General features: G+C 40.3%; 1 pseudogene; it reads left to right on the forward strand.

Moving 5' to 3' along the window:
• Window positions 1-21,676: 21,676 nt before the first annotated feature.
• On the forward strand, window positions 21,677-23,706 carry LOC114892737 (annotated as a pseudogene).
• The last annotated feature ends 468 nt before the right edge of the window (window positions 23,707-24,174 follow it).

Genomic DNA, 24,174 nt, shown 5'->3' on the forward strand with positions numbered 1-24,174 from the left:
TCCTAATCTCAGACAACGTAGAAACTCAGGTGAATTTCTTAAATAAGACAAACTAGGAGATTGTATATTGACAAAAGGACAAATCCATCAACAATAGTTTGTGGTATTTGGTAGCTTATTCAGGGGAACAGTTAAAATACCCACTGTACAGGGCTTCCCTGGTGGCACAGTGGCTAATAATCCGCCTGCCAATGCAGGGGACACGAGTTCGAGCCCTGGTCCGGGAAGATCCCACATGCCGCGGAGCAACTAAGCCCGCACGCCACAACTACTGAGCCTGCGCTCTAGAGCCCATGAGCCACAACTACTAAAGCCCACACACCTGGAGCCCGTGCTCCACGACAAGAGAAGCCACCGCAATGAGAAGCCCACGCACCGCAACGAAGAGTAGCCCCCGCTCGCCACAGCTATAGAAAGCCCGCGTGCAGCAATGAAGACCCAACGCAGCCAAAAATAATATAATTAATTAATCAATTAATTAATTATTCTTTAAAATACCCACTGTACAGAGTGTACAAAGAGTGGCTTGTGCAGGATCCAAATCATTTGGTGATTTGGCAGACATCTGTACCAAAAAGGGTAGTGCTAGAGTCATTTACAATCTCCCAGAGAGGTTTGAAGTTGCCACTTGTGGAATCTACAGAGTTTGTTACAACATTTTCCTAGTATGTCACCAAGAGAAGTTCCAAGGTCATGTTTGTTTTCAACGCAAAGAGAACATTTTTCATTAATTGTCTTTATCTGGTCAAGGGCTGGTCCTTGAACTTCTATACAGGTGGTCTGGGTCCCAAATAACTCCCCAGAAGAAAATAATGCAGTGATTATTTTTCAGTCTTGGATACCATAGCTTGTCATTCATCCATATTTTCTACTTTAGTCCACCAGGTGTTCAATCAGCAGGAATGAAGACCAGTTCTGGTTCTTTTGCTCTATCTAGATTTGATATAACCAACAGTCAGATTGATTAGTTAACCTGACCAGTGTCTAGTAAACAGGCATAAGGGAGCGTTTGGTTTGTGCTCAGCATGCTGAAAAAGTAAGGGTTAATAAGAGCAACACACAGTTTGAAAAAGAGTCTATAGTGGACCCGGAGATGGAAACAACCTAAGTGCCCATCATCAGATGAATGGATAAAGAAGATGTGGCACAATGGAATATTACTCAGCCATAAAAAGAAACGAAATTGAGCTACTTGTAATGAGGTGGATAGACCTAGGGTCTGTCATACAGAGTGAAGTAAGTCAGAAAGAGAAAGACAAATACCGTATGCTAACATATATATGGAATTTAAGAAAAAAAAATGTCATGAAGAACGTAGGGGTAAGACAGGAATAAAGACACAGACCTACTGGAGAACGGACTTGAGGATATGGGGAGGGGGAAGGGTGAGCTGTGACAAAGCGAGAGCGAGGCATGGACTTATATACACTAACAAACGTAAGGTAGATAGCTAGTGGGAAGCAGCCGCATAGCACAGGGATATCAGCGCGGTGCTCTGTGACCACCTGGAGGGGTGGGATAGGGAGGGCGGGAGGGAGGGAGACGCAAGAGGGAAGAGATATGGAAACATATCTGTATGTTATCTGTATAACTGATTATATCTGTATAACTGATTCACTTTGTTATAAAGCAGAAACTAACACACCATTGTAAAGCAATTATACCCCAATAAAGATGTTAAAAAAAAAATAGTCTATAGTGGAGACCTAGAGAGTGAAGTAGGACAGTGAGAGACAAGTACTCTCCAGGCAGTTTTCTAATACATGATTAATAAATATGGGTAATGTGTTCATTATTCAGAAAAAGGTTGTTTGTTTGTTTTTTAATATGTACACCATGTTAGTCTACTGATGGAAAAGTTAATTTTTCTTCCATATAACATATACAGTCACTTCATATATCAATAGTAGCAATGCAAATTCGTTTGCCTGTGTGGCCCAGACATTTATTGGGACATCTATTAAAGGTCCATCCAATTCAGAAGGATTTAAATCAGGCTGACTTTCCAGTAAGGAAAGCAGGAGGTGTTGGAACAGGGAAGAACAACTCTGACTCCATATTAGATCTGTTCCTCTTTACTTTAAACTTTGTGCCTTGTTGCCTGTGCTTAGTCATGCTGGCTCTGCACTTTTTGAATGTTGCCTATAGCCTTAAGTATACAGGATAGTCTATTCTCAGGGCTCTAACCTTTAAGAGTCCATTCATACAGAGATAAAAAGTTGCAGAACAGAGAATAGCATTTGCCTTGTTGGGGGGTTACAGGAACATCATGACCTGACTTACATGGACAGCTGCAAGAACAAAAGAGTTCAACACCAAGAAGTTTGCCACAACCAAACACACCCCTACCTCACCTTGCTTTTTTTTTTTTTTTTCACCTTGCTTTTAAAAGTGCTTTGTTGAAACCTTCCAGAGAGTTTTGGTTTGTTTGGCCTCACTGTGCATTGGGCACATGAACTTGCATTCGGTAACAGTGTGAGGCTTTATCTGAGGGCAGGGAAATAAAAGCCCCTCCCATTACATTTTATAGCAGCATTAAATTTACATTAAAATCTCCACCAAGAAGTTTACTGGTGAACAGGTGGAAACTAGAATGGCCCAGTGCATGTTATGGGGGGGGGGAGCTAAAGATATTGGGGTGGACTGAAATATTGGCAATGAAATAGTCTACCCAGAGTTTCCAACTGCTTGAACAAAATCACAGGTAGAGGCAACTCCACTGAGCAGATGGTAGAGGACGTTGCACCAGTGTCAATTAAGAATCCAGTGCCTGATTCTGTATTTTAGGTTTAATGACAAGCTATGGGGCGCAACAGAGGAACAGCTGACCCTGTCATTTGGGGGGGAACTGTCCCTCAGAAGGAGAAAAATGAACCTACTGGCAGTCCTGGGGCACAAAGGGATTGCTTCTTAAACCTTTCTCTTAACTGCAGGACAATTTCTCTTACAACCTCCTGATTTCTTACAATATCTGCAGTTGTCTGGAGGCAAATAGGAAGAGGGCTTCAAATTATTCTCAGATTTATGTTTTTGTTTCTCTAAATATTCAAGTTGTAAAGCAAGAATTGTGGCCATTAAACTTTTTTCCTACATTCCTAGAAGCTACTTTCAAAGAATTGAGTTGTATCCTCAATTACCACACTTGCAGTTATTTTGAATTTGCCGTCCAGTATCAGGGTGAAAAATTCTCACTGGAGCAGATATTAGTGTTTCCTGTGCTCTGGGCTTCTGTTTTCAATGCAGTTTTCTGCTAAAAATTTTGTATAAAACATTCAACAAAAGCTTCTGGATTCTTTCCTTTTTTTTTTTTTGAATACATAATTCAACCTTAGACCAACTAAATTTATGGGCAAAGGCCTTTAATATTTTTCCTATCGAACCTTGAATATTAGCTTTTATTTAGGTCATTTCTACTTCGGTTGACTGGGAGAGGTGCTGGCCTCTCTGTTCCTCTCTGAAGGGGTTTTGTTTACCCAGAGTGTCATCTGGCCTACCTAATAGATACGGTATAATTGTGGGCTGGAAGAAAACCCTCTAGCAGTCAATTAAGGTCCCTATGATTGGGGTTCTGAATAACAACTAACCTTTCTAATTTTGCCCTGAATTGATTGGGTCTTCTGAGACTGGAGGTAAAACGTTTTATAATTTAAAGATCTGATGTTTTACAAGGGATCTGAAATTTTGGGGATGGGGTACAGTATACTTCTACAAAGGACATTGCATAGGAATGCCTGAAGCTGGCAGAGGCTGGTTAGCAAGACCTGGAAATTAGGATTTATAAGGGACTGCAAAGTGAGCTTTATTGTGCTTCTCAAGTACTCAGCTGAGTTCACTTCTGACTGTCAGCATTTACAAAATAATCTGTATTCCCCAGGACTAGAGGTCAAGCCAATGTGCTCTCCGAAAAATCTTTTTAAAAAGAGAAATCAAAACAACCAGGTGAGTGCTTTGTGGGAAGGTTGCAGGAGTTTTAAGATTTAGGAGAACTGGGTGAGGTGATAGAGCTGGGTTTTGAGGGATAGGTCATACCAGGATCCCAGAGGTCCAAATGATCTTATGGAGGCTAGGTGCAGGGAGTTGGGATTGAAGAGGAGTATAAAAGGGAAGAGAAGGGGAATTTACTTCAGATTTTTTTTTAATTTTTCTAAGTCTGGCTTCTGTTAGTTCATTTTATTAAAGGATTCCCTAAGAATAGCATCATACCATTTTGTGTTCTCTTTTCAATTAGATCTTCCTGTAAATACCAGTATGACAGTTGTTTATGATGAGGGGGATGTAGTGAAAGACTAGCATTGACATATATATACTACCAAATGTAAAATAGATAGCTAGTGGGAAGTAGCTGCAAAGCTCAGGAGATCAGCTCGGTGCTTTGTGACAACCTAGAGGGGTGGGATTCGGAGGGTGGGAGGGAGGCTCAAGAGGGAGGGGATATGGGGATATATGTATACATACAGCTGATTCACTTTGTTGTACAGCAGAAACTAACACAAAATTGTAAAGCAATTATACTCCAATAAAACTGTGTAAAAAGAAAAGATTTTCAAACATAGAAGTTTTCCAGTTAAAACGATTCATTATCCTGTCACTGACGAATGGGATTTCCACTAGTATGTTTATTTCAATAATGACTCGATCCAGTAAGACTTCTTATGGAAAGACACAGAGGTAACTTTTTAGACTTAGAATAAATCTTTACCATGTATAAAACAGGCATCCCTAATGTGGGTGCAGATGTATCCCCCATAATCCAAAGGTCTACTCCCAATATAGTCTAAGACAGTAAAGACTTCTGTTGCACATGTGGTAAGGATGGTGTAATCAAATGTTGTCTCTGTTCTGTCATGACAATGTGAGATGCCTCCAGTCATAAATCTACTCATCTTTGGCACCAGGCAGTGCTACTGGAATGAGACTTTCTCAGCACAAAGCAATGAATGTTGAGACAAGAAATGCCTCTATAGACTAGGACCCCTTATGACAAGTACCTGTGAAATCTGGCATTGCCACATGAAGAGAGAGATGCTTGTGATTTCCTGTCTCATGCCCCAGTCTATTTGGCCACCAAATAGATCCACCCCAATAAGTGCACATTTCAGAATGCAGTGACCAGATAGAATATTCTCACTGGTCATAAAGTCAAGCTCTCACAATATAGACCAAGATGGAAGGAATAAACTCTTCTGTTTTTTCCATGAGGGACCCACAGCAACATTTGTCTAAACAAACACTAGTGGGTGACAACCATGAACTCACCAGTTTGTGAGGCTGGCTTGAACAGCAATTTTATAAAGAACCTATGCCTGCTATTCTGCCCTATGGTTCTTCCTCCTTAGGACAAATGACACAACACACAGAGACAAAGAAAAGCAGAGACATTTTCTGGGAGGAAATGACCAATAAAAATGAAGATCACTCATTTACCATATTTTTATTTGAGTTGCTATGACAAAGGAGAAAGTTCCACACATATTTTCTCCTGCTAATCTAAGTTTATAGAGAAAAATGACTTTTATCAGTTTCACTTCCACTGGCATTTCCAGGCAGAGATCCAGAAGGCTAATCTGTTAACAACTTTTACCTTCTGCCAGCTTAAGTTTGTGGTCACAGTACCTCTCAATTCTGTAGCCCTAAGGGGAAGAGAGTGGGTCCAGCTAGTATCCTGGCAACTAAAACAACTGTTGAGAAGGAGGAAAAGTTGCCCTCACCCCTTCTTAGTTCTTTCAGATGGTTTAACAATTAAATTAACACCAGACAGATTAACAAAGAAATAAACAAATTTAATTTATATGAACAGAGGTCTCATAGAAATGAGACTTTTGAAGAGACTAAAGCAGCCACCCATATATCATTTCTAGAGAAAGAAACAATTATTTGTGAAGATTTAACAAAACAGAGGGGTTTGTGCTTCGGGCAGCAAACTTATGAAGAAGTAACAAACTTTGTTTACATAGCTTCCTTAGCCTAGAATTCCCAAATCTGGTGATAAGGATGCTTTCTATTATCCTGTTATACTGACAGTACCTTCACATGGGAGATTTGATTTCTTTCCTCTTCCAGCAGAGGGGGAGCAGAGAGTGCTTGTAAATATAATTTTGCTTCATCAGCGGTTTCTCAAGGAAATTTAGTTTACTATATTCAATATACCATTGTAGCCTATCTTGGGGCAGCCTGTCCTGAGGACCGAGAGGGACATCCAAATGATCCTAAGTATGAATTTTTGATAATCATTGTAAAAAAGGTAAAAGAGTGCCCTATCCACATGCAACTCTCAAACATGTTTTATTCAAGAAGCTTTGCCTTTTATCTCACTATGTTCCCTGAACTAGATGGTTTAAGAAATAATCAAAGGAAAAATTATTAATGCACTTTTAGAATTTTACCTAACTAAAGTTATGGGGTGAGAAATTCTTTGTTTGTTTCTTTTTTTTGGACAGACTTTTTTTTCACATCTTTATTGGAGTATAAATGCTTTATAATGTTGTGTTAGTTTCTGTTGTACAACAAAGTGAATCAGCTATATGTATACATATATCCCCATATCCCCTCCTTCTTGAGCCTCCCTCCCATCCTCTATATCCCATCCCTCTAGGTCATCACAAAGCATCGAGTTGATCTCCTTGTGCTATGCAGCAGCTTCCCACTAGCCATCCATTTTACATTTGGTAGCGTATATATGTCAATGCCACTCTCTCACTTCATCCCAGCTTCCCCTTCGCCCCCTGTGCCCTCAAGTCTGTTCTCTACTCTGCGTTTTTGCTCCTGTCCTGCCACTAGGTTCATCAGTACCGCTTTTTAAAATTCCATATATATGTGTTAGCATACAGTATTTTTCTCTTTCTGACTTACTTCACTCTATGTGACATCCTAAGTTCATCCACCTTACTACAAATAACTCAATTTTGTTCCTTTTTATGGCTGAGTAATATTGCATTGTGTATATGTGCCACATCTTCTTTATCCATTCACCTATTGATGGACATTTAGGTTGCTTCCATCTCCTGGCTATTGTAAATAGTGCTGCAATAAACATTGTGGTACATGACTCTTTTTCAATTATGGTTTTCTCAGGGTATATGCCCAGTAGTGAGGTTGCTGGGTCATATGGTAGTTCTGTTTATAGTTTTTTAAGGAACCTCTATACTGTTCTCCACAGTGGCTGTATCCATTTACATTCCCACCGACAGTGCGGGAGGGTTCCCTTTTCTCCACACCCTCTCCAGCATTTACTGTTTGTAGATTTTTTGAAAATGGCCATTTTGACCAGTGTGAGGTGATACCTCATTGTGATTTTGATTTGCATTTCTCTAATGATTAGTGATGTTGAGCATCTTTTTTTTTTTTTTTTTTTTTTTTTGCGGTACGCGGGCCTCTCACTGCTGTGACCTCTCCCATTGTGGAGCACAGGCCCTGGACGCGCAGGCTCAGCAGCCATTTCTCACGGGTCCAGCCGCTCCACGGCATGTGGGATCCTCCCAGACCGGGGCACGAACCCGTGTCCCCTGCATCGGCAGGCGGACCCCCAACCACTGTGCCACCAGGGAAGCCTGAGTTCATTTTTGTGTATGGTATTAGGGTGTGTTGTAATTTCATTCTTTTACATATATCTGTCCATTTTTCCCAGCACAACTTATCGAAGAGGCTGTCTTTTTCCATTGTATATTCTTGCCTCCTTTGTCAAAAATAAGGTGACCATATATGTTTGGGTTTCTCTCTGGGCTTTCTATCCTGTTCCATTGATCTATATTTCTGTTTTTATGACAGTACCATACTGTCTTGATTACTGTAGCTTTGTAGTATGGTCTGAAGTCAGCCTGATTCCTCCAGCTCCGTTTTTCTTTCTTAAGATTGCTTTGGCTGTTCAGGGTATTTTGTGTTTCCATAAAAATTGTAAAATTTCTTGTACTAGTTCTGGGGACAATGCCATTGGTAATTTGATAGGTATTGCATTGAACCTGTGGATTGCTTTGGGTAGTATAGTCATTTTCACAATATTGATTCTTTCAATCAAGGAGCATGGTGTATCTCTCCATCTATTTCTGTTATCTTTGCCTTTTTATTTATTTATTTATTTTTTGGCTGCGTTGGGTCTTCGTTGCTGTGTGCAGGCTTTCTTTAGTTGCAGCGAGTGGGGACTACTCTTCCTTGTGCTGTGCAGGCTTGTCATTGCATTGGCTTCTCGTTGCAGAGCACAGGCTCTAGGTGCATGGGTTTCAGTAGTTGTGGCACATAGGCTCAGTAGTTGTGGCACACGGGCTTTATTGCTCCGCAGCATGTGGGATCTTCCTGGACCAGGGCTCTAACCCATGTCCCCTGCATCGGCAGTTGGGTTGTTAACCGCTGAGCCACCAGTGAAGCCCTGTTTCTGTCATCTTTGATTTCCTTCATCAGTGTTTTACTGTTTTCTGAGTACCAGTCTTTTGCCTCCTTAGGTAGGTTTATTCCTAGGTGTTTGTTTTTCTTTTCTTTTTTGAATTTTATTTTATTTATTTATTTTTACAACTGGGTCTTCTTAGTTATCCATTTTATACATATTAGTGTATATATGCCAATCCTAATCTCCCAATACATCACACTACCACCACCACCAACCCGCAGCTTTTCCCCCTTGGTGTCCATACGTTTGTTCTGTACATCTGTGTCTCAATTTCTGCCCTGCAAACTGGCTCATCTGTACCATTTTTCTAGGTTCCACATATATGTGTTAATGTACAATATTTGTTTTTCTCTTTCTGACTTACTTCATCTGTATTACAGTCTCTACATTCATCCACATCTCTACAAATGACCCAATATCGTTCCTTTTTATGGCTGAGTAATATTCCATTGTATATATGTACCACATCTTCTTTATCCATCCCTCTGTCAATGGGCATTTAGGTTGCTTCCATGACCTGGCTATTGTAAACAGTGCTGGAATGAACATTGGGGTGCATGTGTCTTTTTGATTTATGGTTTTATCTGGGTATATGCTCAGTAGTGGGATTGCTGGGTCGTATGGTAGTTCTATTTTTAGTTTTTTAAGGAAACTCCATGCTGTTCTCCATAGTGGCTGTATCCATTTACATTCCCACTAACAGTGCAAGAGGGTTCCCTTTTCTCCACACCCTCTCCAGCATTTATTGTTTGGAGATTCTTTGATGATGGCCATTCAGATGGGTGTGAGGTGATGCCTCATTGTAGTTTTGATTTACATTTCTCTAATGATTAATGATGTTGAGCATTCTTTAATGTGTTTGTTGGCAATCTGTATATCTTCTTTGGAGAAATGTCTATTTAGGTCTTCTGCCCATTTTTGGACTGGGTTTTTTATTTTTTTGATATTGAGCTGCAAGAGCTGCTTGTAAATTTTGGAGATTAATCCTTTGTCAGTTGCTTCATTTGCAAATATTTTTCTCCCATTCTGAGGGCTGTCTTTTCATCTTGTTTACGGTTTCCTTTGCTGTGCAAAAGCTTTTAAGTTTCATTAGGTCCCATTTGTTTATATTTGTTTTTATTTCCATTTCTCTAGGAGGTGGGTCAAAGAGGATCTTGCTGTGATTTATGTCATGGAGTGTTCTACCTATGTTTTCCTCTAAGAGTTTTATAGTGTCTGGCCTTACATTTAGGCCCTTAATCCATTTTGAGATTATTTTTGTATATGGTGTAGGGAGTGTTCTAATTGCATTCTTTTACATGTAGCTGTCCAGTTTTCCCAGCACCATTTATTGAAGAGGCTGTCTTTTCTCCATTGTATATTCTTGCCTCCTTTATCAAAAAGAAGGTGACCATATATGCGTGGGTTTATCTCTGGGCTTTCTATCCTGTTCCATTGACCTATATTTATGGTTTTGTGCCAGGACCATACTGTCTTGATTACTGTAGCTTTGTAGTAAGGGGCCCTGAAGTCAGGGGGCCTGATTCCTCCAGCTCCGTTTTTCATTGTCAAGACTGCTTTTGCTATTCGGGGTCTTTTGTGTTTCCATACAAATTGTGAAATTTTTTGTTCTAGGTCTGTGAAAAATGCCAGTGGTAGTTTGATAGGGATTGCATTGAATCTGTAGATTGCTTTGGGTAGTAGAGTCATTTTCACAATGTTGATTCTTCCAATCCAAGAACATGGTATATCTCTCAATCTATTTGTATCATCTTTAATTTCTTTCATCAGTGTCTTATAATTTTCTGCCTACAGGTCTTTTGTCTCTTTAGGTAGGTTTATTCCTAGATATTTTATTCTTTTTGTTGCAATGGTAAATGGGAGTGTTTTCTTAATTTCTCTTTCAGATTTTTCATCATTAGTGTATAGGAATGCAAGAGATTCCTTTGCATTAATTTTGTATCCTGCTACTTTACCAAATTCATTGATTAGCTCTAGTGGTTTTCTGGTAGTATCTTTAGGATTCTCTATGTGTAGTATCATGTCATCTGCAAACAGTGACAGCTTTAATTCCTCTTTTCTGATTTGGGTTCTTTTTATTTGTTTTTCTTCTCTGATTGCTGTGGCTAAAACTGCCAAAACAATGTTGAATAATAGTGTTGAGAGTGGGCAACCTTTTCTTTTTCCTGATTGTAATGGAAATGCTTTCAGTTTTTCACCATTGAGGATGATGTTGGCTGTGGGTTTGTCATATATGGCCTTTCTTATGTTGAGGTAAGTTCCCTGTATGCCTACTTGTTGGAGGGTTTTTATCATAAATTGGTGTTGAATTTGTTGAAAGCTTTTTCTGCATCTATTGAGATGATCATATGGTTTTTGTTCTTCAATTTGTTAATATGGTGTATCACATTGATTGATTTGTTTATATTGAAGAATCCTTGCATTCCTGGGATAAACCCCACTTGATCATGGTGTATGATCCTTTTAATGTGCTGTTGGATTCTGTTTGCTAGTATTTTGTTAAGGATTTTTGAATCTATGTTCATCAATGATATTGGCCTGTAGTTTTCTTTTTTTGTGACATCTTTGTCTGGTTTTGGTATCAGGGGTGATGGTGGCCTCGTAGAATGAGTTTGGAAGTGTTCCTCCCTCTGATATATTTTGGAAGAGGTTGAGAAGGATAGCTGTTAGCTCTTCTCTAAATGTTTGATAGACTTTGCCTGTGAAGCCATCTGGTCCTGAGCTTTTGTTTGTTGGAAGATGTTTAATCACAGTTTCAAGTTCAGTGCTTGTGATTGGTCTGTTTATATTTTCTATTTCTTCCTGGTTCAGTCTTGGAAGGTTGTGCTTTTCTAAGAATTTGTCCATTTCTTCCAGGTTGTCCATTTTATTGGCATATAGTTCCTTGTAGTAATCTCTCATGTTCCTTTGTACTTCTGCAGTGTCAGTTGTTACTTCGTTTTCATTTCTAATTCTATTGATTTGAGTCTTCTCCCTTTTTTCCTTGATGAGTCTGGCTAATGGTTTATCAATTTTGTTTATCTTCTCAAAGAACCAGATTTAGTTTTATTGATATTTGCTATTGTTTCCTTCATTTCTTTTTCATTCATTTCTGACCTGTTCTTTATTATTTTTTTCTTTCTGCTAACTTTGGAGGTTTTTTTGTTCTTCCATCTCTAATTGCTTTAGGTGTAAGGCTAGGTTGTTTATTTGATATCTTTCTTCTTTCTTGAGGTAGCATTGTATTGCTATAACCTTCCCTCTTAGAACTGCTCTTGCTGCATCCCATAAGTTTTGGGTCCTCGTGTTTTCACTGTCATTTGTTTCTAGGTGTTTTTTGATTTCCTCTTTGATTTTGTCAGTGAACTCTTGGTTATTTAGTAGTGTATCGTTTCGTCTCCATGTGTTTGTATTTTTTACAGTTTTGTTCCTGTAATTGATATCCAGTATCAAAGCATTGTGGTCGGAAAAGATACTTAATACGATTTCAATTTTGTTAAAAATACCAAGGCTTGATTTGTGACCCAAGATATGATCTATCCTGGAGAATGTTCCATGAGCACTTGAGAAGAAAGTGTATTCTGTTGTTTTTGGATGGAATGTCCTATAAATATCAATTAAGTCCATCTTGTTTAATGTATCATTTGAAGCTTGTGTTTCCTTATTTTCATTTTGGATGATCTGTCCATTGGTGAAAGTGGGGTGTTAAATCCCCTACTATGATTCTGTTACTGTCGATTTCTCCTTTTATGGCTGTTAGTATTTGCCTTATGTATTGAGGTGCTCCTGTGTTGGGTGTGTAAATATTTACAATTGTTATATCTTCTTCTTGGAGTGATCCCTTGATCATTATGTAGTGTCCTTCTTTGTCTCTTGTTATAGTCTTTATTTTAAAGTCTATTTTTTCTGATATGAGAATTGCTAGTCCAGCTCTCTTTTGATTTCCATTTGCATGGAATATCTTTTTCCATCCCCTCACTTTCAGTCTCTATGTGTCCCTAGGTCTGAAGTGGGTCTCTTGTAGACAGCATATATATGGTCTTCTTTTTGTATCCACTCAGCCAGTCTATGTCTTCTGGTTGGAGCATTTAATTCATTTACATTTAAGGTAATTATCGATATGTATGTTCCTATTCCCATTTTCTTAATTGTTTTGGGTTTGTTATTGTAGGTCTTTTCCTTCTCTTGTGTTTCTTGCCTAGAGAAGATCCTTTAGCATTTGTTGTAAAGCTGGTTTGGTGGTGCTGAATTCTCTTAGCTTTTGCTTGTCTGTAAACGTTTTAATTTCTCTGTCGGATCTGAATGAGATCCTTGCTGGGTAGAGTAATCTAGGTGGTAGATTTTTCCCTTTCATCACTTTAAATATGTCCTGCCAGTCCCTTCTGGCTTGCTGAGTTTCTGCTGAAAGATCAGCTCTTAACCTTATGGAGATTCCCTTGTATATTATTTGTAGTTTTTCCCTTGCTGCTTTTAATATTTTTTCTTTGTATTTAATTTTTGATAGTTTGATTAATATGTCTTGGCATGTTTCTCCTTGGATTTATCCTGTATGGGACCCTCTGTGCTTCCTGGACTTGATTGACTATTTCATTTCCCATATTAGGGAAGTTTTCAACTATAATCTCTTCAAATATTTTCTCAGTTCCTTTCTTTTTCTCTTCTGCTTCTGGGACCCCTATAATTTGAATGTTGGTGCGTTTAATGTTGCTTTCCATCCTCTCACTTTCTGTCTGTATATGTACCTAAATCTGAAGTGGGTCTCTTGTAGACAGCAAATATATGGGTCTTATTTTTGTATCCACTCAGCCCTTCTTATCTTTTGATTGGGCATTTAATCCATTTACATTTAAGGTAATTGCTGATATGTGTGTTCTTATTGCCATTTTGTTGTTTTCAGTTATTGGTGGGGTTTTTTTTCCTAGTCTTTTTTCTTCCCTTTCTCTTTTGTTCTCTTCTCTTGTGATTTGATGACTATCTTTAGTATTGTGTTTGGATTCCTTTTTCTTTTTTGTGTGTGTATCTATTTTAGATTTTTGGTTTCTTGTTACCATGAGGTTTTGATACAGCAGTCTATATATGCAGGATTGTTTTAAGTTGCTGGTCTCTTAATTTCAAATGCATTTCCAATATCCTGCATTTGTACTCTCCTCTTCTCACAGTTGCTGGTTTTGTATCATATTTGTGTGTGGATAATTTCCTACCCTTACTGCATGGTTGCCTTTACTGCTGCGCTTCCCCATTCGTAATTTTGTTTCTAGTTGTGGCCTTTCCTTTTCCAGCTAAACAAGTTTCTTTAGCAAATATTGTAAAGCTGGCATGATGATGCTGAATTCTCTTAACTTTTCTTGTCTGTAAAGCTTTTGATTTCTCCATAGAATCTGAACTAGAGCCTTGCTGGGTAGAGTATTCTTGGTTGCAGCTTTTTCCCTTTCATCACTTTAAATATATCATGCCACTCCCCTTTGTCCTGCAGAGTTTCTGTTGAAAAGTCAGCTGAAAATATTATGGAGATTCCCTTGTATGTTATTTGTTGCCTTTCCCTTGTTGCTTTTAGCATACTTCTTTGTCTTTAATTTTTGTCTGTTTGAATAATGTGTCTCTCAGCATGTTCCTTCTTGGGTTCATCTTATATGGGACTCCCTATGCTTCCTGGACTTGAGTGAGTTTTTCCTTTCTCATATTAAGGAAGTTTTCATTGTAATCTCTTCAAATATTTTCTCAGACACTTTCTCTCTCTCTTCTCCTTCTGGGACCCATATTTTGCAAATGTTGGTGTGTTTAATGTTGTCCCAGAGGTTTCTGAGACTCTCCTCATTTAATTCTTTTTCCTTTATTCTGTTCCATGGCAGTGATATCCACCATTATGTCTTCCAGCTCATTTATCCGTTCTTCTGCCTCATTTATTCTGCTATTGTTTCTTTCTAGTGTATTTTTCATTTTAGTTATTGTATTGTTCAACCCTGTTTGTTTGTTCTTTATATCTTTTTGTTAAACATTTCTTGTATCTTCTCAGTCTGTGCCTCCATTCTCTTTCTGAGATCTTCAATAATCTTTACTGTCATTACTCTGAATTCTTTTTTGGATAGATTGCCTATCTCCACTTCACTTAGTTGTTCTTCTGGGGTTTTTTCTTGTTCCTTCGTTTGGAACATGTTCCCCTGCCATATTATTTTGCCTAATTTTCTGTGTTTGTGGTCTCTGTTCCACAGGTTGCAGGATCGTATTTTTTCTTGCTTCTGGTGTCTGCCCCCTAGTGGGTGGGTGAGGCTGGTCTAAGAGGCCTGTGGAGGCTTCTGGTGGGTGGAGCTGGGTTTTTTCCCTCTGGTGAGCAGCACCATGTCAGTGGGTGTCTTTAGAGGTGGCTATGGGCTCAGAAAGACTTTAGGCAGCCTGTCTGCTGATGGGGTGGGGGTGGGGGGCTGTGTTCCTGCCCTGTTGCTTTTTCAGCCTGAGGCATCCCAGCACTGGAGCCTACACTTTGTTGGGTGTGACCAGGTCTTGGTGTCAAAATGGTGACATCCAGGAGAGCTCAAGCTGATGAATATTCTCCAGTACCTCTGCCACCACTGTCCTTGTCCCCACAGTGAGCCACAGCCTCCCCCCACCTCTCCAGGAGATCCTCCAACACCAGCAGGTAGTTCTGATCCAGGCTACTATGAAGTCACTGCTTTTTCCCTGGGTCCCAGTGTGCATGAGACCTTGTGTGCACCCTCCAAGAGTGGAGTTTCCGTTTCTCCCAGTCCTGTGGAGTTCCTGATCTTCAAAGCCAAATGCTCTGGGAGCTCCTCTTCCCAATGCCAGACCCCTAGACTGGGGATCCTGATGTGGGGCTCGGAACTTTGCTCCTGTGGGGAACTTCTGCAAGTTTCCAGTTTGTGGGTCACCTACCCAGTGGGAATGGGATTTGATTGTATTGTATTGCAAATGCTCCCTTCCTAACTGTCTCATTGTGGCTACTTCTTCGTATTTGGATGTATATTATCTTTTTTGGTAGGTTTCAGCCTTTTTGTAGATTGCAAATGCTCCCTTCCTAACTGTCTCATTGTGGCTACTTCTTCGTATTTGGATGTATATTATCTTTTTTGGTAGGTTTCAGCCTTTTTGTAGATGGTTGTTCGGCAGTTAGTTGAGATTTTGGTGTTTTCATGAGAGGAGGTGAGCTGAAGTCCTCCTGCTCCACCATAATGTCTCTGGTCTTCCTCCAATTTGATGGAATTTTTTTTTTTTTTTGCGGTACGTGGGCCTCTCACTGCTGTGGCCTCTCCCGTTGCGGAGCAAAGGCTCCGGACACACAGGCTCAGCGGCCATGGCTCACAGGCCTAGCCACTCCACGGCATGTGGGATCTTCCGAGACCGGGGCATGAACCCGTGTCCCCTGCATCAGCAGGTGGACTCTCAACCACTGCGCCACCAGGGAAGCCCCAATTTGATGGATTTTTGATAACTGGCCCAGGGTTAAGAGAAGTCAAAAGAGAAGATCCAGAGGATGGGTGACATGACTGAGAGACTGGACCCCTGCAATGTGAAGCCTCACACAGGCCTGGTCCACGACCCAGAGAAGGTGAAGAAGGAGATCTGGCAGGAGCTAGAGGAGTTGTAGACCTGAAAACTGCCCAGCACCCACAAGATAAGGAACCACAGGCACAATTTAGCACACTGCTTGGGGCTATGGGCCACCTCAGAGCACTAATATGGCAGCAATTCCACTCCCAGTAATTCCACACCAAGACATATCATAATTAAAATTGCAAAAGTTAAAGAGAGAGAATTCTAAAGGCAACAAGAGAAAAACAGACATTTACAAGGGAATTCCCATAAAGCTTTCAACTAATTTCTCTGCCAAAACTTTGCAAGCCAGAAGGGAGTGGATGACATATTCAAAGTTCTGAAAGGGAAAAACCTGCAACAAAGATATTCTACCCAGCAAGATTATCATTTAGAATATAAGGAGAGATAAAGAAGTTCTCAGGCAAGCAAAAACTAAACGAGTTCAACAACAATAAACCTACTCCAAAAGAAATGTTGAAGGGTCTTCTCTAAGCGTAAAGAAATTAAGAATCTATAGGGGAGAGAAAATCCCATTAGGAAAGCAAATATATATTAAAAACTGAGGATCAACAACTCAAATAAGCTAGTACAAAGTTTAAAAGACAAAAAATTATAAAAGTAACTATAACTACAATACACAGTTAAGGGACAAACATAAAGATGTAAAATATGACTTCAGAAACAGAAAATGTGAGGTGGGGGAGTAAAAACGTGAGAAGGGAGAGTAAAAAAAGTTTAGAACATGTCTGAACTTAAAGGAATACCAGTTTAAAAACAAGTAGATAGGGCTTCCCTGGTGGCACAGTGGTTGAGAGTCCACCTGCCAATGCAGGGGACATGGGTTCGTGCCCCAGTCTGGGAAGATCCCACATGCCGCGGAGTGGCTGGGCCCGTGAGCCATGGCCACTGAGCCTGCGCGTCTGGAGCCTGTGCTCTGCAACGGGAGAGGCCACAACAGTGAGAGGCCCGCATACTGCAAAAAAAAAAAAAGTAGATATAATTATAGGTTAACATATGTGAGCCCCAGGATAATCAAAAACCTATAATTGATGCATGAAAACTAAGAATGAAGGAACACAGCATACTTCTAAACAAAGAAACAAATCACAAGGGAAGAAACAAAAAGAAATAAGCAGAAAGGAACTACAAAAACAAGTGGAAAACAAGTAATAAAATGGCAGTAAGAAAAAAAATGGCAGTAAGTACATATCTATCAATAAGTAGTTAAATGTCAATAGACTAAATGTTCCAATCAAAAGAAATAGGGTGGGACAGAGTCAGGATGGCAGCATGGGAAGACACGCAGTTCATGTCTCCCCACAACGAGGGCACCTGCCAGACACTGTTGGGGGACCTCGATGTCCAAGGAGATGGGAGGAACCCACAAGCGACCAAGTAGGATATGGGGTGACTGAGTGTGGAGGAGAAGTGGAGCCTGGACAGGACCGATGCCCCTGAGGGGTGACTGGGAGGGGGAAGGGGTTCCCACGCCTGGAGGGACCCTCAGGGGCTTGGATCGGGGGGAGGTCACCTACCGTTTCCCCTGCCCAATTGGCCCGGGAAGACTGGGGCTCCCAGGCCGGGTCCCCTGCCCTCCAAGGACCCCTCAGGGCAGCATTGGTCCTGGGGGCATAGGAGGGAGGCCAGGGGAGAACAGGAGAGGAAGGCAGGAGGGACCCTCCAGGACCAGAGGAGCATGAGAGGTGCAGAGGGCATTTGCTCTGCCCACTCGGGCCCAGGAAGCCTGCTGGACTCCCAGGCCGGGTCCCACACCCACCAAGACTAGAGGCACACCTGGGACCCTTCTGTTGCTTGACCCTAAGCCCCACCCCCCACTCCACACGAGGACCTTTAGCAGCCCTGTGGGTCCTAAGCATAGGCTGCGCCCACTGCCTAAACCCTACCCCAGCCTAATCCCCACACCCACAGCCAAGGCCTTTTCCCCTCTTTTTTTTTCCCCCTCTTTTTTACTATTGTGGTTATGTTTAACATTCTGGTTGTTGTTTCATCTATGTTTTTATTTTTATATTCTTTCTAACATATCTGTTAGTTTCCTAGTCTAATTTTATTTTTTAATCTTTGTTATTCTGCTCCTTTATTTCTTTTTTTTCTTCTTTGTCACCCTGTGCAGCTGGCGGGATCTTGGTTCATGAGCAAGGGGTCAGGCCAAAGCTCCTGCAGTGGGAGCTCTGAGTACAAACCCCTGGACTAACAGAACATCAGACTCCAGGGAATATTCATCAGAGTGAAGTCCCTCAGAGGTCCTAATCTCAGCACCAAGACCCAGCTCTACCCAACAGCCTACAAACTCCAGTGCTAGAAGCTTCAGGCCAAACAATGAGTAAGACAGGAAAAAAATCCCACCCTACAAAAAGAAAAAAATGAGATGGCAAAAAAATATGTCACAGATAAAGGAACAAGGTAAAAATCTACAAGACCAAATAAGGAAATACACAATCTGCCTGAAAAAGAATTCAGAGAAATGATAGAGAAAGTAGAAAAAAAAAAACAAAAACCAAAGTTAATAGGAAGAAATCATAAGGATCAGATCAGAAATAAATGAAAAAGAAATGAAGGAAACAATAGTAAAGATCAATAAAACTAAAAGTTGTTTCTTTAAGAAGATAAACAAAATTGATAAACCACTAGCCAGACTCATCAAGAAAAAAAGGGAGAAGACTCAAATCAATAGAATTAAAAATAAAAATGGAGAAGTAACAACTGACACTGCAGAAATACAAACAATCATGAGAGATTACTACAAGCAACTCTATGTCAATAAAATGGACAACCTGGAAGAAATGGACAAATTATTAGAAAAGCACAACATTCTGAGACTGAAGCAGGAAGAAATAGAAAATATAAATAGACCAATCACAAACACTGAAATTGAAACTGTGACTAAAAATCTTCCAACAAACAAAAGCCCAGGACCACATGTCTTCACAGGGGAATTCTATCAAACATTTAGAGAAGAGTTAATGCCTATCCTTCTCAAACACTTCCAAAATGTAGCAGAGGGAGGAACACTCCCAAACTCATTCTACGAGGCCACCATCACCCTGATACCAAAACCAGACAAAGATATCACAAAAAAAGAAAACTACAGACCAATATCACTGATGAACATAGACACAAAAATCCTCAACAAAATACTAGCAAACAGAATCCAACAGCACATTAAAAGGATCATACACCATGATCAAGTGGGGTTTATCCCAGGAATGCAAGGATTCTTCAATATAAACAAATCATTCAATGTGATACACCATATTAACAAACTGAAGGATAAAAACCATATGATAATCTCAATAGATGCAGAAAAAGATTTTGACAAAATTAAACACATATTTATGATGAAAACTCTCCAGAAAGTAGGCATAGAGGGAACCTACCTCAACATAAGAAAGGCCATGTATGACAAACCCACAGCCAACATCGTTCTCAATGGTGAAAATCTGAAACCATTTCCTCTAAGATCAGGAACAACACAAGGATGCCCACTCTCACCACTATTATTCAACATAGTTTTGGAAGTTTTAGCCACAGCAATCAGAGAAGAAAATCAAATAAAAGGAATCCAAATTGGAAAAGAAGAAGTAAAACTCTCACTGTTTGCAGATGACATGATACTATATAGAGAGAATCCTAAATATGCTACCAGAAAACCACTAGAGCTAATCAATGAATTTGGTAAAGTAGCAGGATACAAAATTAATGCAAAGGAATCTCTTGCATTCCTATACACTAATGATGAAAAATCTGAAAGAGAAATTAAGGAAACACCCCATTTACCACTGCAACAAAAAGAATAAAATACCTAGGAATAAACCTATCTAAGGAGACAAAAGACCTGTATGCAGAACACTATAAGACACTGATGAAAGAAATTAAAGATGATACAAACAGATGGAGAGATATACCATGTTCTTGGATTGGAAGAATCAACATTGTGAAAATGACTCTACTACCTAAAGCAATCTACAGATTCCATGCAATCCCTATAAAATCACCAATGACATTTTTCACAGAACTAGAACAAAAGAATTCACAATTTGTATGGAAACACAAAAGAACCCGAATAGCCAAAGCAATCTTGAGAAAGAAAAACGGAGCTGGAAGAATCAGGCTCCCTGACTTCAGACTATACTACAAAGCTACAATAATCAAGACAGTATGGTCCTGGCACAAAACCGTAAATATAGATCAATGGAACAGGATAGAAAGCCCAGAGAGAAACCCATGCACATATGGTCACCTTATTTTTGATAAAGGAGGCAAAAATATACAATGGAGAAAAGACAGCCTCTTCAATAAGTGGTGCTGGAAAACTGGACAGGTACATGTGAAAGTATGAGATTAGATCACTCCCTAACATCATACACAAAAATACACTCAAAATGGATTAAAGACCTAAACGTAAGGCCAGACACTATAAAACTCATAGAGGAAAACCTAGGCAGAACACTCTATGACATAAATCACAGCAAGATCCTCTTTGCCCCTTGACCCACCTCCTAGAGAAATGGAAATAAAACCAAAAATAAACAAATGGGACCTAATGAAACTTCAAAGCTTTTGCACAGCAAAGGAAACCATAAACAAGATGAAAAAGCAACACTCAGAATGGGAGAAAAATATTTGCAGATGAAGCAACTGACAAAGGATTACTCTCCAAATTTACAAGCAGCTCATGCAGCTCAATATCAAAAAAATAACCCAATCCAAAAATGGGCAGAAGACCTAAATAGACATTTCTCCAAAGAAGATCTACAGATTGCCAACAAACACATGAAAGAATGTTCAACATCATTAATTATTAGAGAAATGTAAATCAAAACTATAATGAGGTATCACCTCACACCAGTCAGAATGGCCATCATAAAAAAATCTCCAAACAGTAAATGCTGGAGAGGGTGTGGAGAAAAGGGAATCCTCTTGCACTGTTGGTGGGAATGTAAATTGGTACAGCCACTTGGAGGACAGTATGGAGGTTCCTTAAAAAACTATAAATAGAACTACCATATGACCCAGCAATCCCACTACTGGGTATAACCCTAAGAAAACCATAATTCAAAAAGAGTCATGTACCACAATGTTCATTGCACACTACTTACGATAGCCAGGACGTGGAAGCAACCTAAGTGTCCATTGACAGATGAATGGATAAAGAAGATGTGGCACATATATACAATGGAATATTACACAGCCATAAAATGAAATAAAATTGAGTTATTTGAGTGAGGTGGATGGACCTAGAGTCTGTCATACAGAGTGGAGGAAATCAGAAAGAGAAAACAAATACCGTATTCTAACACATGTATATGGAATCTTAAAAAAAAAAATGGTACTGATGAACCTAGTTGCAGGGCAGGAATAAAGATGTAGACATAGAATGGTTTTGAGGACACCGGGAGGGGGAAGGGTAAGCTGGGACCAAGTGAGAGAGTAGCATTAACACATATACACTACCAAATGTAAAATAGATAGCTAGTGGGAAGCAGCCACATAGCACAGGGAGATCAGCTCGGTGCTTTGTGATGACCTATAGGGGTGGGATAAGGAGGATGGGAGGGAGGCTCAAGAGGGAGGGGATATGGGGTCATATGTATGTATATGTCCCCATATCCCTGATTCACTTTGGTGTACAACATAAACTAACACAGTATTGTGAAGCAATTATACTCCAATAAAGATGTATTAAAAAAAAATTCTTGTTTCCCAGCAGGCTCTGCGGTGTAAGAGCTAAAGATGTCGGAAAGTGATGTTAGGGGTAAACAGGTCATGTAGCCTTGGCAGCGGCCGAGGCTGGTGGGCAGGGCTCCGGCTGCCGCCGACCGGAGAGAGGAGCTGCCTACCACCGTCAGCCTGGGTTGCAGGCACCGCTGCTGCGGGGTGGACAGCCATGGCCAAGGACATCCTGGGTGAAGCAGGGCCACACTTTGATGAGCTGAACAAGCTGCGGGTGTTGGACCCAGAGGTTACCCAGCAGATCATAGAGCTCAAGGAAGAGTGCAAGGACTTTGTGGACAAAATTGGCCAATTTCATAAAATAGTTGGTGGTTTAATTGAGCTTGTTGACCAACTTGCAAAAGCAGCAGAAAATGAGAGAATGAAGGCCATTGGTTCTCAGAACTTGCTCAAATTTACAGCAAAACAGAGAGAGAGAAAAAAAAAAAAAAAACAGAGAGAAGCCCAACAGCAGCAACTCCAGGCACTAATAGCAGAAAAGAAAATGCAGCTTGGAAGGTATCAGGTTGAGTATGAAGCTTTGTGTAAAGTAGAACCAGAACAAAATGAATTTATTGACCAATTTTTTTTTCAGAAATGAACTGAAAATTTCATTTTCTAGAAGGGCAAAAAAGGAAAAGAAAAACTACAACCCCCAAACCAAAAAAACCTCTGTACCATTCCACTGACTTGACTAATGACCCAAGTGTGTCGTGTGAGATGGTGTGTGAGGAATGCAGCAACTCTGAAGGCAATAAAAGAAATCTGGGGGAGCTTGTTTCAGATGTCAGTGCCTATCTGCAGGCGAACACCCAGTGGCCATTGTGGTCCAGGTTCTCACCTCTTGCATTCTCAGTCTGAGCTGAGCAGCATGTAAACTTTTTTTTTTTTTTTTTTGTAAATTCACAAAGCCTTGGAAGGAAAAGCAATAAATTATTATTTTTTTTAAAAGAAGACATTTCTAATGGCACTGGTTGCATGAATGAATCAGGATAATCTTATTTCTGTAAGATGTGTTCACCACTCTGTGCTGCGTATTACACACTCCCTATGGAAACGTGTAAAATATGTCAAGACTGCTAGTTGCATGAATGAATCCGTATCATGTTTTTGTGTGGAACAGTGTGTTTCCCACTCTGTACTGCATGTTATACACTCTCCCAAGTCCTAGCCCGAGCCCAAGGCTGAATTTAAATCCAACAACAAACACCAACATGAATACAAACATGAACACGTACACAAACCAGACCCACCTCCAACACTGAATCATGACCTTATTCCTGCCCTAATCCTCATCCTAACTATAACATTTACCCCAAATTATAACCCTAAATCTGACTTTATCCTTATCCAACCCCAACCTTGACCCTCATTCTATAGGTCTTAAATTTCTATCTTGACCCTAACCCTCAAAAGTTGACCTTGATTTTAACCTTAATATTGTCATTGAAATTGAGCCTTGCCTGATTATCATGGTACTTTCAGACCTGTATTCTGTCTCTACTATATGACCTTTTCTATCACTGACTTTTTTTTTTTTTTGGCTGCATCTGGTCTTAGTTGCGGCACACAGGATCTTCGCTGTGGCATGTGGGATCACTTGTCTCTAGTTGTGGTGCACGGGCTCAATAGTTGCCCCATGGCATGTGGGATCTTAGTTCCCCGACCAGGGGTCGAACCCATGTCCCCTGCACTGGAAGGTGGATTCTTAACCACTAGACCACCAGGGAAGTCCCTCTATCACTGACTTTTAATTTGACCATGACCTTAATCTCCTATATCTGTGGGGTTGTTTTGGACCATGAACTTTACCTTGATCTTGAACTTGAATCTTTTACCTTGACCCTGAGAGTCGAAATACTGCCATTGACTCTTTCTTAATGGAAATTTGTCCTGACCTTGGTGTTTTGGTCTTGATCTTGAAGATGACCTTGACCTTTTTCAGATGCATATCATGTGTGAAACTTTCTCTCTAACTTTATTCCTTACTGACCAATAATTTGATCTTGATTTTTACCTTGAAGTTGACACTGACCTTTTTTTTTTTTTTTGCGGTACACAGGCCTCTCACTTTTGTGGCCTCTCCCGTTGCAGAGCACAGCCTCCGGACGCGCAGGCTCAGCAGCCATGGCTCACGGGCCCAGCTGCTCCGCAGCATGTGGGATCTTCCCGAACCGGGGCACGAACCCGTGTCCCCTGCATCGGCAGGCGGACTCTCAACCACTGCGCCACCAGGGAAGCCCGACACTGACCATTTTTAATCTCTGTTCTGTCCTTTCGTTTCTTGCTTTTCTATTACAAATTATTTCGAACCTTGCATTTGAATCTTGACATCTCCTTTGACCTCACTTTGTCCATATCCTTTGTCCTTTAACTTGATCTTCACACTGATTCACAATATATTCCAACCCTGATTATCATCCTATCAGTTTACACCACTGAAATCCAATTTGAACTTGACCTGTCCTTTAATACAACCTTTAATTTACATAAAGGTGACCATTACCTTACCTTGAACTAGAGTTTGCACCAATTACCCT

This window comes from Monodon monoceros, unplaced genomic scaffold (assembly GCF_005190385.1).
Source record: "Monodon monoceros isolate NGI ecotype Baffin Bay Population unplaced genomic scaffold, NGI_Narwhal_1 Super_Scaffold_12, whole genome shotgun sequence".
Classification (NCBI taxonomy): Eukaryota; Metazoa; Chordata; class Mammalia; order Artiodactyla; family Monodontidae; genus Monodon; species Monodon monoceros.